The sequence below is a fragment of the Moschus berezovskii genome, chromosome 24 (genome assembly GCF_049115385.1).
Source record: "Moschus berezovskii isolate FMDL1 chromosome 24, NW_MosBer_1.0, whole genome shotgun sequence".
Lineage (NCBI taxonomy): Eukaryota > Metazoa > Chordata > Mammalia > Artiodactyla > Moschidae > Moschus > Moschus berezovskii.
Window position 1 is genome coordinate 46,245,537 of NC_142483.1, and position 13,520 is coordinate 46,259,056.

Consider the following 13,520-nt stretch of genomic DNA (forward strand, 5'->3'; position numbering starts at 1 on the left):
ATTGTCCCCAAACCATTTGTTAAAAAGAATATCTTTTCCTAGTTGAATTCCCTTGGCACTTTTGTTGAAAATCAATTTACCACAAACATAAGGATTTTCTAGACTTTCTATTGATTTCCACTGATATATATCTATCATTACACCATTGTAACAGTCTTGACAACTATTATTTTATAAGAAGTTTTGAAAATGAGTAAAACAGTACCCCAACTGTGTTGTTGATTTTCAAAATTGTTTTGCAATAGAAATATAAATATTTCTATTTATATTTCCATATAAATCTTATGATCAGCTTGCCAATTTCTACCACCAAAAAATTAGTTTTGGACTTTGATTTGAACTGTATATATAATTCAGTTTGGGGAGAGATGCCATTTTAACAGTAGTGACTCTTTCAACTCATGAAAATGGTCTATCCAATTTAGATCTTTTAAAGTTTAGTGAGCAGTGTTTTACAATCTTTAGCTCTCACACATCTTTTGCTATATTTCTGTTAAGTATTTTATTCCTTTAGGTGCTATATTGTAAATGGCATTGTTCTTCTTCATTTCATTCTTAGACTGTCCATTATCAGTATGTAGAAATACTGGTTTTTGTATCCTCTGACATTCACATTTATTAGTTTTAATTGGTTTTTAAGATTCGCTAGGATTTTCCAGATACAGGATCAAATCATATGCAAACAAACACAGTTTTATGTAATATTTCTTCATCTTCAACCTGGACACCTTTCATCTATTTTCCTTATCTTCTTGATGGGCCAGAACATCCAGTATGCTATTAAACAGAAGGATTGAGAATGGACATCCTTGTTCTCTTCTTACACTTATAGAAGACACCTTTAGTATTATCACTAGTAAGTCTGATGTTTGCCATAGGTTTTTTTCTTAGACTCTTTTTTACCTGCCTGAAGAAATTCCCTTATATTTGGAGTTTGAGAGTTTTATCATGAATAAGTGTTGAATTCTGACAACTGCTTTTTCTGTATATATTAACATGACCAAGTATGTTCTGTACTTTATTATATTAATATGACATATTGCCTTAATTTTCCAGATGCTAAATCTACCTGGTTATAAGACATTTGCTCCCTGGAAGAAAAGCTATGACCAACTTAGACAGCACATTAAAAAGCAGAAACATTACTTTGCCAACAAAGGTCCGTCTAGTCAAAGCTATGGTTTTTCCAGTGGTCATGTATGGATGTGAGAGTTGGACCATAAAGAAAGCTGAGTGCCAAAGAATTGATGCTTTCGAACTGTAATGTTGGAGAAGACTTTTGAGAGTCCCCTGGATTGCAAGGAGTTCAAACCAGTCAATCCTAAAGGAAATCAGTCCTGAATATTCACTGGAGGACTTCTGCTGAAGCTGAAACTCCAATACTTTGGCCACCTCATGCGAAGAGTTGACTCACTGGAGAAGAGTTTGATGCTGGGAAAGATTGAAGGAAGGAGGAGAAGGGGACGACAGAGGATGAGAAGGTTGGATGGCATCACTGACTCAATGGACATGAGTTTGAGCAAGCTCCAGGAGATGGTAAAGGTCAGGGAAGCCTGGCTGCAGTCCATGGGATCGCAAAGAGTCAGGCACGACTGAGCGACTGAACAAATTCCCAAGATAAACCTCACTGGGTCATTTTTTGTTACAGGATTTGATTTTTGTGTTTACGCTCGTGTGGTACATTGTCATGTCTCTGGCCTCAGTGAACTTGGAAGTGGATACATTCCCAGAGCCTGCAGATAAAAGCCTTGTCCAGCTGACACCTTCATTTGAGCCTGTGAGACACTAAGGCAAGAACCCAGTCAAGTCTACCTGGACTTCTGACTGACACAAGTCTTGAGTTCTAAGCTGCGAAGTTTCTGCTAATTTGTTACATACCAATAGAAAACTAATACACCAACTTCATCCAGTCTTCCTCTGCTATAGAAGACCTGCCTCATGGCAGAGTTAATTTTGAAAAAATCAAAATAAATCAAGATTTCTGGCTTCTCTTGAAAAAATGGGAAGGCTCTGCAATTTGAGATTTGACTTTCTCACATGTCAAACCTTCAGCAAGAGCAGAGCAGTGACTCTCCCCATCCTCCTTGCTGGTCCGGGTCTGGGTCCACCAGTCTGTCAGCTCTCAACCTTCACTCTAGGCCTACATTTCCAACTGCATGCCTGGCCCTGGGACATCTGAAACTGTAGCCACCCTGATCAGCACATGCCCAGCCTATAGTATGTGTTCAGTAATTATCTGTTGAAGCAGTGAATCAAACCCAAAACAGGCAACATCAAGGGAATCTGACAGAAGAGCACATGAATGGATATCTGGCTCCACTGAATGGACATAAGGCCGAGGGCGCTGTAACCTCAGTGCACTCTGGAGGGGTCAAACGCATGGACCCACAGAGCCTGTCCACCTGAAAGAGATTTCCTGGAAGTCCCATCAACCTTCACTTACATTGCATTGGCCAAAAGTATGTCATGTGAACAGTCCTAGTTCCAAAGCAGGTCAGGAAATGTTTTCATCTTGTCACATGTCACCGCTGCCCCACCAAGGATGTCAGGGCTCCAGTAGGAGAAAAGGATGAATACTGGTTAAGTGACCAGCAATTTCAACACCCAGATCATAGAAAAGAACAAGACCAGCACCTCCGAAGCCCTCCTGTGCCCCTTCCCTGGATATTCCCAAAGAATATCCACTCTTGAAACAGTGTTTCCTCCTTTTCAGCTTTGTCTAAATAGATTCATACAAGGAATTCCCAGGCAGTCCAGTGGTTAGGAATCCACACCTTTCCTGCCAAAGGCCCAGGATCCATCCCTGGTCAGGGAACTAAGATCCCACAAGCCATGTGACATGGCCAAAATAAATAAATGAAATCTAACAAATGACTTATTAATTAGCCTTGAGGAAACCAAGACTATTGGTGAGGGAATTAATCTACCACTCCTCCTTGAGTTGATTCTCATTAACTACTCATCTGCCCTTCAACCATGAACAGTCAGGGGAAATGACCAGTGAGTATAACAAGTATTCTTTCCCAGGGGAGAAATTAAAAATATTTTAAAAATCAGACCCACATGACCACTAAATGTTTGGACACAGAATGGACGGCCATAGTGTTGGCCAGAGAAGGGTCTTCAGGCCCCACTCTCCAGTGTAAGGAGGCCTTTGGCGGGGCAGGTGAGCTGCTCAGAGAAAAGGCAGCAGGCCTCTGAGGCTCCAGGGGGCAGATCTGTATCAGTCAGTGAGAGTAAGCTCAGAGTTCCCACCTCACCACAGAGTGCAAGCATAAGGTTAGCACTTTGTTGTTCAGTTGCTAAGTTGTGTCCAGCTGTTTGTGACCCCATGGACTGCAGCATGCCAGGGTTCTCCGTCCTCCACTATCTCCTCCAGTTTTCTCAAATTCCTCTCCATTGAGTCAGTGATGCTATCCAACATCTCATCTTCTGCTGCCTCCTTCTCCTTTGCCCTCAATCTTTCCCAGCATCAGGGTCCTTTCCAATGAGTGCTCTTCACATCAGGTGGCAAAGAATTAGAGCTTCAGCATCAGCCCTTCCAGTGAATAGTCAGGGTTGATTTCCTTTAGGATTGAGTGGTTTGATCTTCCTGTCCAAGGGACTCTCAAGAGTCTTCTCCAGCACCACAATTTGAAAGAATCATTCTTCAGTGCTCAGCCTTCTTTGTGGTCCAACTCTCACATCCGTACGTGACTACTGGAAAAACCATACCTTTGACTATACGGACCCTTGTTGGCAAAGTGATGTCTCTTTTGCCAGAAGAGTATGAAGGTTGAGTGGCCTCTAGTGAAACTATGGCCACAAAATATCCTGGGCATCATATGGAATCACTACAGTTCAAATGCAGTATCTCTTCATGAAGGTGAAACTGATTTGTCTCCTCACACATGGGAGCAGACACGATACTTGGCAGCACGGAGCCCAGCCCTGGAGTTGGCATCTGGTAACTGAACGCCAAGTCGAACCATCATGGACGTCAAAACGGCTAACACTAATTTTCTTACAGTAGTCTTGCAAATAAAGCTTTCCTCATTTCCAGCTCACAATTCTGTTTAGCTGTCCCACCCCATTTCCAAATCAAGGAGAGTTAGACTTCATATAAAATTTTAAAAAAGTAAAAACAGAATAGGGGGAGGGGGGTTCAGGAAGGGGAACTCATGTACACCCAGGGCAGATTCATGTCAATGTATGGCAAAACCAACCAATATAATATTGTAAAATAATTAGCCTCCAATAAAAAAAAAAAGAAGCAATAAAAAAATAGAATAGGGAAAGTTGGTTCAGGACTTAAAACCATTCTTCCAGAAATAGAAGCCCTAGATTCACTTCCAAACCCCAGTCCCTTGACAGCCTTGACTGCAGAGACCAGCAAAGTGACTTGCTCACTTCCCAGCCTCCCTTGCGAGGAGAGATGGCCATATGATCCAATCTGGCCAGTAAGATCTGGGTGGAATTCAGCTGGAGGTGGGGATGGTATGGGGAAAGCTATTGCTTTTCTGATACAAAAGGACAGCTGCAGCTGGCTCTGGCCTTCCCCTTTCTTCCTGCCCTGACAGTGGGCGTGATGCCCGGAACAGGAGCTGCCATCTTGCAACCATGAAGGGGAGGCCAAGAGAATCAGCGATGCTGGCTCTGGACCTCATGAGCTGCTGAACAAATGCTAACAGCTGCCTGCTCCAGGCTTTTTGTACTGTGAAAAAAATGGAAAACTCTGTTCTTTATGCTTGCTTACAGCAGGGAAAGCATTTCTAACTGACACAACTCTTATAAATCATTACTTGTCATAAATAGGCCTAACACAACAACAACAACAAAGATGGAGGGCCAGAGATGTCCCAAGTTACTACCTGGGAAAGTAGTGTGGATGCTTGCTCTCAAAGCAAATAGGTCTCCATTCCCACTAGGGTCAAGTCAAAAGGCATAGAAGCCAACTTGAAAGGGCTTTCAGTGGCCAAGGAGGGGACAACGTGAGCAGCAAAAAACAGTGATTACAGTGGATTAAAATACATTAAAAATGAAGAAAGGAAAATAACCAAGCATGTATCCTGCCTTCCATGTTTGAACTGAATTTCAAAATAAAAAGAAAGTAAAGACATGCTGTTGCTCAGTTGCTGCTCAAATGCTCAGTCATGTCCGACTCTTTGCAACCCTATGGACTGTAGCCCGCCAGGCTGCTCTGTCCATGGTATTTCCCAGGCAAGAATACTGGAGTGGGTTGTCATTTCCTCCTCCAGGGGATCTTCCTGTCCCAGGGATCAAACCCATGTCTCTTAGGTCTCCTGCATTGGCAGGCAGGATCTTCACCACTAGTACCACCTGGGAGGCCTGAAGAGATGACAAGGAGAAGAATTCCAGCTGACAGAGACAGAAAGAAGGACAGAATTAGAAAACCACTGCTTTGGAATATGTGTTGAAATAAAGAATCTAGGCAACAACCATCAATAACTTAAGTAGGGACTTCCCCTGGTGGCCCAATGGCTAAGGCTTTTTGTTCCCAATGCAGGGGGCCTGGGTTTGATCCCTGGTTAGGGAACTCTTTCCCACATGCCACAACTAAAGATACTGCATGCCACAACTAAAGATACTGCATGCCACAACCAAAAGATGCCACACACTGCAACTAAGACCTGGAGCAGCCGAATGAATGAATGAATAAAATTAGATAAAAGGGTGACAGGGAATTTTGGATGGACCATGCTGATAATGCTGCTGCTGCTGCTAAGCTGCTAAGTCACTTCAGTCGTGTCCGACTCTGTGCGACCCCATAGACGGCAGCCCACCAGGCTCCCCCGTCCCTGGGATTCTCCAGGCTAGAACACTGGAGTGGGTTGCCATTTCCTTCTCCAATGCATGAAAGTGAAAATTGAAAGTGAAGTCGTTCAGTTGTGCCCGACTCTTAGAGACCCCATGGACTGCAGCCCACCAGGCTCCTCTGTCCATGGAAGTTTCCAGGCGAGAGTACTGGAGTGGGTTGCCATTGCCTTCTCCGCATGCTGATAATACCTGAGCCCAAATTCTTCAATTTTCACATCTCTAAAAATGGGACAATCAGCCCTGTGATGTAATACGCCCCAAAGTATACAGCATCTTCTGTGAAGTTTTCTGTAAAAATAAAACAACAAAAATACCAAGTCTAATCCAGTTTACAGGAAACAGAAGCACAAGTTAAATGACACCAGGAGGAAACCACCGACCAAGTCCAGAATGTAGGCTATTTCAGTAGACAAATGACTCATTTCTCCCCCTCCTCAAGGGAATGGTCTTAAAAGAAAATGGGGATTTTTAGAGCTGAATGAAACAACTCTAAAAATATGAGTTAATTAGGAAAAAATGGTACATTATGAGTATTACTTCCCATGATAATGGCATTGTGGTTATGTATTTTAAAAAAGTTCTTCTCTGATAGAATACCTACTGAAATATTTATAGGTGAAATGTAATAATGCCTGGAGTTTGCTTTAAAAATATTCCAGCAACAGTGTGGTGGAGCTGAGCAGAGAGTAGAGAGGAAACAGAATCAGGTGATCCCCAAAGAGGTTCGTTGTAATTTTTCCTCCACTTAGATATGGTTGAACATTTTGTATAAAGTGTTTTTTTGAACTGATTACTTTAATTGGATTTTCCTGCATTCTGGATGCCAACAGCAACAGAAATGAGAAAGCAATTTAAAAAAAGAAAATCCTATCAAAGTCCCTGAGTTCTGTTTCTTTCCTTCGTGATGTTATTTTCATACAAGCTAAAACAAATGCTACAATCCCAAAACTGGAATATAAAGCAATGTCATGTGTCTGTACTTGAAAGTTTCTGGGGGTACTTAAGAGATGCTAGTCCTACCCAACACCTGTGTTCCCATCCACCTGTGGGCTTCCCAAGGCTGTTTCCCAGAGCAGAAATGCTTTGCTTTTGTCCCTGATGTCTAATAGCTCCTTCACTCTTTGCCATCAGTCTGTGAGCCGTCCTCTCTCCCTCCAACTCTGTCAAGTACCAAGAATCAATTCCCATCACACTCTCTATAGTAGGCTGATATTAATGCATAGTGCATGCGTGTGAGTAGGCGCTCAATCAGTATTTGGGGACTGTATGAACACAATCCAGTCTGCTATGTTTTGTATCTGTGGAGTCTGACGCACCAAGGGTTGAAGTTTCTAGGCTAGGACTCCAATGTTTCAGAATCAGAACCATTCCTGAGAACGTACACCTTCTCATTCCTAACCCAAGGCTACTTCTGAATGTCATGGCTGATTCTAGAAGTCTTCCTCATTATGAGCGGAGCCTCCCTCTACCAGTGTCCAATGTGCCATTTCCAATGTTCCCCAAACCCCAATTCTCACAACAAATTCATCATGTGCTCTGCTGTGACACTTTTGTATCTTTCCAGAAGACATTACCCAAATCTGTTGTAGGCAGAAGGCATTATAAGTAATTTTATAACACAGACAACAAGGTGGTGTTTCTCATTACTACCACCACCACCACCACCATTCATGAAATCCTTAGCACTCATGCTTTCAGAGCTAGGAACTCTTTCCTTCAGTTCTCCTTTAGTTGACTCAGCTTTTAATTTGCTGAGTCAAGAAAAGGCAACCAGGAAATAGCTTCAATGTTTCTTGAGTTTGGGTCCCAGCATCATGGGGTACACTGTGGCATGCATGACAATCCACTCCTAACTGGAAATGACCACAGTTTTCTCTGAGCCTTGCTGACCACTCTGAGCTAAGTCTTCAGCAAGAGGTTCACACTCAGGGAGCCCAGCTGGCCCATCTTCAGGAAAGTCCTTTTGTCTCTCTGATACTCCCCAGAGTACAAACCACAGTGATGGAAAGCCACCCAGACATCTGTTTCTCAGCCTGATGCTTACTTCAACGTCACAATCTCTGACCCCACCCCTACCCCCAAACTAGATGGGCAGACTTCTTTTATATATATATATTTTTAATTTATTGGCTTTATTTTTTTTGTAGCTACCTGGGATTTCTTTTCAAATTTTACACTTTTTATTTTGTACTGGGGCATAGCTGATTAAAAATGTTGTAGTAGTTTCAGGTGAACAGTGAAGGGAATCAGCCATACATATGCATGTATCCATTCTTCCCCCAAACCACCTCCCACCCAGGCTGGCACATATAACACTGAGCAGAGTTCCATGTACTATACAATAGGTCCCTGCTGGTTATCTGTTTTGAATGCAGCAGTGTGTACATGTGGGTGGCCTTCTTTGTGTTCCCACAGCAAGTCACAGCTCATCTGACATGGTTCTTCCAACACACTTTTATAGTTTTTGCTTTCCTTCACTGTAGCTAACAAGCTCTGCCAAGGTAGAGACTGTTTTTCACCTTTGTTTCCCCAGCACCTTGCTCATGGTAACCCCTCCACAAACACTTGCTTCATGAATACACGAGTAATCGAACGAAAGGCTTTCAAGCGTCAAACGTTCAGCAACTGAGACTCTAAATTTAAACCATTTGACTTATTAAGGTGTTCAAGAAACACCTTCTGTCCTCAAGGTTTAACTTAAACTTAATGCTGAAAAGGGAGGAATTACCTAGCTCTCAGAAAGTGATGGAAAGACTGGACAGAAGCGGAATGGGTTTTGCAGGTACGCACCACATCTTCCTCTTTCACTTCTCTCTCTTTCTCTCGAGCCGCCACCTCTGAAATGACCAGGAGGTTTTACTCTTCCTCCTCTTCCAGTCCTTTGTTCTGCCCTCTTTGAATACAGTAGACATGGAGGTGTGGGATAGTGGTAAAAGGGACAAAAACTGCTGGAGAGAACTGAGCCTTTCTTTCCACTGCTTCTGCTCCCCTTTACAGCACACGGGGGACCTGACTCATCAGGAAGATGACTAAACCTTGGGCCCTGATCAGTACTCACAGCCCCTCCCTGTGCCTGGACCTGGTTACTTAGTAGATCTCAATCTTCGATAATCCGCAACATGGGTTATTCATGATACTCCTCATACTTCCTAAATGGTAAACTCTCAGTCTCTCAAGGTAATGGAGGACTTATGTGAACTCAGAGCCCAAAAAAGACCAGAAAGTACCCAGATGCACACAAAGTGAAAACAGCCTTGTCTCGTTTACCATTCGGTGAATAATATCTAACTTCACATGAAATCAACCAAAAGGGCCTAATTCAGATTTCAGGGACCAATGGTGGTCATAAACCAGGTAGAAAAACTCACTACACTAAACCAACTGAGGTTTACTGGACATGGAATGTACTATGCCCAAATGTCTATACACAGGACTGAATATTCAAATAACTTATTTTTACAAAGGAATCTTTCAACAGATTCACTCACTGTTAAGTTCTGGTAGGAAAAATCAATCTCATTATCACTGTCATTGAATATTCAGGGCCCACAATAAAAGAAACCAGGGACTCATGGGCCTCTGACCACGTGTGGGGCTCAGAGCCAACAACCCCATCATCCTAAGCACTGCAAACGTGAAAACTATAAGCCGTGTCTTGCCTTCAAGGAGGTTACTGTTCCTTTGCTGCCAAGGTATCAGAGAGGAAATGCCAATACACAGTGCAGTCTGCAAGAGCACTGGTTTTAGAGACTGAGGAAGAAAGAACATGTCCATATGATCCAGCAATCACACTCCTGGGCATACACACTGAGGAAACCAGAACTGAAAGAGACACATGTACTCTAATGTTCATTGCAGCACTGTTTATAATAGCGAGGACATGGAAGCAACCTAGATGTCCATCTGCAGACGAATGGATAAGAAAGCTTTGGTACATATACACAATGGAGTATTACTCAGCCATTAAAAAGAATACATTTGAATCCGTTCTAATGAGGTGGATGAAACTGGAGCCTATTATACAGAGTGAAACACCAATACAGTATACTAATGCATATATATGGAATTTAGAAAGATGGTAATGATAACCCTGTATACGAGACAGCAAAAGAGACACAGATGTATAGAACAGTCTTTGGGACTCTGTGGGAGAGGGTGAGGGTTGGATGATTTGGGAGAATGGCATTGAAACATGTATATTATCATATGTGAAACGAATCACCAGTCCAGGTTTGACACATGATACAGGATGCTCGGGGCTGGTGCACGGGGATGACCCAGAGGGGGGATATGGGGAGGAGGGAGGTGGGAGGGGGGTTCAGGAGGAGGAACACATGTACATCTGGGGTGTTTTCATGTCAATGTATGGCAAAACCAACCAATATAATATTGTAATTAGCCTCCAATAAAAAATAAAAAAAAGAAAGAACATGTCCATAAGTAGATATGTATATTGTGTTCTGCTTCTGCAGTGCTTTCACATCCACCAGTATTTCAATTCCTTGAGGGCAAGTCATGTATTTTGTTCACCACTGAAGCTCTGGAATCTCGTACTGGTATCCAGCTCAGAGTAATAGCTCAATAAATATCCACCACATAAATGAACCGATGGGGACACTGCATCACATGTATTTGGGAAAAGAAAATTGAGAAGGGAACTGATTTCCGGGAGCTGGTCATCAGCTCAGCGTTTACCCATATGATTCATTACACTGAGCTGCTCATAAGACACAGACACACACCTGTCCTGGGATTCCTCTAATAGTTTCTAGAAGTTTGGAAAATACAGGAACACAATTAAGCAACTTACACATGTAGAACTAAAGTCCTGACTCGTGTCTAAAAAGCAGTATCTACTATTCACAAAATTATAAACATGAAAAACCTTTCTCGGGACTTTCCTGGCGGGCCAGTGGTAAAGACTCCACATTCCCAGCGCAGGGGGGATGGGTTCAATCCCTGGTTGGGGAACTAGATCCACATGGCACAGCTAAAACCTGGCACAGACAAAAAACAAACTTTCTTAGGAGGAGTAGAAGCATGGACAGAGCATGGATTTTGATGTCTTTGACACTGAAAGAGCCTCCAAGACCTTTCTTGATTACACTTTGCTTCTTCTTTGCTCTGAATGCCATAGCAAACATCAGTTAATGTCTTGTATTAGTAGAGGACATAACAAGGAATTTATATAGGTCAGAGAATATTTTAAAACCCCAAACAGAAGAACTGCTAATGAATTTAGTTGAGGGTGTCTTGCCACCAGAAAAAAAATGACAGACCTTTCCTAAACACCTTTGGCTGCCTGCTCATCAAGAAAAGTCACACATTTTCTCTCTGCAAAAAGTGTCAAAAGGTGGGGGGGGGCGAAGACTACAGTTTTGCTCCTGATGGGCTGAAGATTGGGACTGTCTTAAAATTCAATATATATTATAATAACCCTAGGGGACCGTGGGAGAGCTCCACTCAGAGAAGGTGCTGAGGTCAATGTCTCTGAGTTCCATGTCAGGAAGTTTTGCAGGATGCAGGCTGAAAAGCTGAGGCCTGGGCACATCATTCTCGTCCATGAGGCCAAAACCAAAAGTTTCTGTGCCTTTTCCTGTTTTTTCTTTCTTCTTTTTTTAAATAATAGTTGATGTACAACGTTGTGTTATTTTCCAGTGTACAGAAAAGTGATGCAGATTCTTTTCAGTTACAAGATATTGAATATAGTTCCCTGGGCTATACACTTATTATAGGAGGTTGAATATAGTGCCCTGTGCTATACACTTATTATAAGATATTGAATACAATGCCCTGTGCTATACAGTAGGATGTTATTTATCTGTTTTATATATACTAGTGTGTACCTGTTAATCCCAAACATTTCTCTTGTTTTTAATCCCACTTATGATGACGACTTCCCCCGATTATTGTCTGCTGCACAACTCCTATTAAGCCTTTTGGAAAGCCTTGAGGTGAAGCTCCTGATCTGTATTTTTATCATATTGTAGGATCACCGGCACTGCAAGTACCATTGGCTTATAGATGAACTCCTGAGATAGGTCAATTATGTATGTGCAGGTTTGAAGAAAGCCTTTAAAGAAGCCTCAGTCTGATTAGGGCTGCTCTGGTGGCTCAGTTGGTAAAGAATCCGCCTGCAGTGCAAGGAACCGCCTGAAATGCAGGGGACTGGGGTTCCATACCTGGGTCAAGAAGATTTCCCTGAGAAGGAAATGGCAACCGACTCCAGCACTCTTGCCTGGTGAATCCCATGGACAGAGGAGCCTGGTGGGCTACAGTTCACAGGGTCGCAGACACAACTTAGCAACTAAACTACCACCACCACAGTCTGATTAAGTGACTTTAGATCCTGTCTTGTGTGTCCCCTGCTCACCCCTGAACAGCCAAAAGGGGAAGTGACACACACTGACTCTAAGTCCTGGATGGGCTGCCTTCTTGCCATCCAAGTACAGTCCAGGCCTCAAGCTGGCACTGGTATTCTGGAATAATAACACCTGCTTCAAAGAGTGGTTGATGTGAGGATCAAATAATTGAACTCATGAAGAATGTTTAGAAGGTATGGCCAATGTTAGCTGTACTTGCGCTAGGAAGTCAGCTTTAACACCTCTGGCGCAGCAGTTCTGATGTCAAAATAGTGTTCAGTTCCAGACTTTGTGTGAAATCATCCCAGACACAAACAGACTAAACGTGAAGGTGTGATGGATCATGGGGCTACAGCTATTTTGACATCTCTCCATAACCAAGATGAGGGTGCCAGCGAGGTCAGGTGAGGGCTGTCTTCCAAGTGGCAGACTTGTCATTGTATCATCACACAGAGGAAGGGGCTAGGGAGCTCCCTGATCCTCTGTGATTAAGGGCACTGATCCCTCTCATGAGGGCCCCACCCTCATTGCCTAATCACCTCACTGAGGTGCCACCTACAAATATCATCACATTGGGCATTATGAGTTCAACATTGGAATTCTGAGGGGACATGAGCGTTTGGACATAGCAGCAGGGAATCTGAGCTGTTTTGGCCAGAACCCTGGGGAGTTCCCCCTACAAAGGATCAGGTATGAGGTTATATGGAGGGCACAATCTTTACCCTGCTTGGCCCCAAGTGCATGGTCTGAAGAGGCTACTTACTATTTCCTTTTTAAGGGCACAGAGCAACATGAGGGACAAATATCATATTGTGGGCACCCAGAGGGCCTTTCTTCCTTTCCTCCCTCCCCTCCTTACTTCCTCTTCACCTCCCCTCTCATTCAGCAAATATTCCTTGAGTGCTGGACACAGCACCACGCAGTGCTAAGGCCGCATCTGTGAACAGCACGTGGCCTTCTTGCCCTCCAGGAGTCTGCCACTGAGCAAGAAACGCTGTTCTTCAAATGGCTCCACCAACAACTACACAATGGTAAGTCTGACCAGTGGTGTCACGTGAGGTACCCGGGTTCATGAGATCTCAGCTCGTGTCATGGAGGATTTCCATAGTGAAGTAACATTTCAACTAGGTGTGAATGATGGGCAGAGAGATAAATCCAGGCAGAAGACACAGCTTGAGCAAAGGCCCCTGAGGTGGAAAAAGGTGCTTGCATGGTCCGCTGTGGAGAGGAAGAGGTCCTTCATAAACCTTATGGAATGGATGAGTGAAGTTCTCAGTTCACAGTGTAACTGAAGGGATATTTACTTAAAGAGAAAAGAATTCCCACTCACAAGACTTGCCA